Here is a 1,746-nt window from a genome sequence, read left to right as displayed (position 1 = left end):
AAAACACAATACAAAATATAATAGATAAATAATGTGGAGTCTCTGGGTGGTGCAAACGGTCCAGCACTCCAGTACCAACAGAAATGTTGCTGGTTCAAAGCTATCCAGACATGAATGCTGTTATTGCTGCTGTTAGGTGCCTTCGAGTTGGCTCCAACTCATAGTGACCCTATGTACAACAGAACAAAACACTGCCTGGTCCTGCTCCAGCCTCACAATCCTGGCTATACCTGAGCCCATTGTTGCAGCCACTTTGTCAATCCATCTTTTTGAGGACTTTCCTCTATTTTGTTGACCTTCCACAATACCAAGCATGACATCCTTCTTCAGGGAATGGTCCCTTCTGACAACATGACCAAAGTAGACTTTGACCATTCTCGCTTCCAAGGAGCATTCCAGCTGCACTTCTTCCAGAACACATTTGTTCATTCTTTTGGCAGTCCACCACCTTGAGAACCCTGTGGAGCACAGTCCTACTCTGTAGACATGGAGTCGGCATGAGTCAGAATCGACTTGACAGGAGCTAATGATATATATAGATATAGAAATCCTTATGGGTGGCACAAAAGGTCAAGCACTTGAGTCCTAGCCAAAAGGGTGGTTCAAACCTACCCAGAGATGCCTGAGAAACAGGCCTAGTGATCTGTTCCTCAAAAGTCACAGCACTGAAAACCCTAAAGAGCAGCTCTACTCTACATATGTGAGGTTGGTCATGAGTCAATATTGACAGCAACTTTTTTTTTTTAATTGTGATTTGGGTGAAAGTTTACAGAGCAAATTCACTTTCCATACAGCAGCTCACATACACTTTGTCTCATGACATTGACTACAATTTCCCACAATGCAACAGCTCTCTTCCCACTTCCTCCTCATAGTTACCTCTTCCCTGTGTCCTTCCCTCCATGTACTCCTGCTCCCTGAGCTGTCTCCCTGTGCATACACAGCCCTTCTATTCTCCCATGATTGTTCTCTCCAAGGAGTGTATCTATCTAATGTAAACATTCAGCTCATAAGCCTGTCTTTTGTTTGGCTGGAAGCCACAGGAGGGGATTTAATTCCAGACCTGATGGGCAGCTAGGAGCCATAGTCTCAGTGGCTTCATCAGGCTCTATCAGACCAGTAAACCTGGTCCCTTTTCTTTCTTTTCTTTTTAAATGATCTTAAGTTTTGTTCCACAATATTCTCCCACTCTATCCAGGATCTCCTACATAGATACCCCTTTGAGTGGTTGACAGTGGTAGCTGGGCACCATCTAGTTCTTCTGGTCTCATACTTTTATAGGCTGAAGATCGCAGGGTGTACCAGTGCTTGAACTAATTTTTTCCATGGATCTTTGGTTCTTAGCAACTTTTTTTAAAATTTATATAGATATATAAATATAACCTATAAATATATGATTTACAAATCATACAAGAAATAGATTATATACAGTATGTTTGTTGTTATTAGGTGTGGTCAAGTCATCTCTGACTCATAGCGACCCTGTGTACAACAGAACAAAACACTGCTCGATCCTGTGCCAGCCTTATGATCCTTGCTGTACCTGAGCCCATTATAGCAGCCCCTGTGTCAATTCATCTCATTGAGGGACTTCCCTTTCTTCATTGACCCTCCACTTTACTGAGCATGATATCCTTCTCCAGGGAATGGTCTCTTCTGACAACATGACCAACGTAGATGAGATAAAATCAGGCCATTCTCACTTCCAAGGAGCATTTTGGCTGCACTTCGTCCAGGATAGATTTT

Source organism: Orycteropus afer, unplaced genomic scaffold (genome assembly GCF_000298275.1).
Source record: "Orycteropus afer afer isolate SDZICR_OR568_19922 unplaced genomic scaffold, OryAfe1.0 scaffold00774, whole genome shotgun sequence".
In the NCBI taxonomy this organism is placed as follows: Eukaryota; Metazoa; Chordata; class Mammalia; order Tubulidentata; family Orycteropodidae; genus Orycteropus; species Orycteropus afer.
This window is presented reverse-complemented; position numbering follows the sequence as displayed.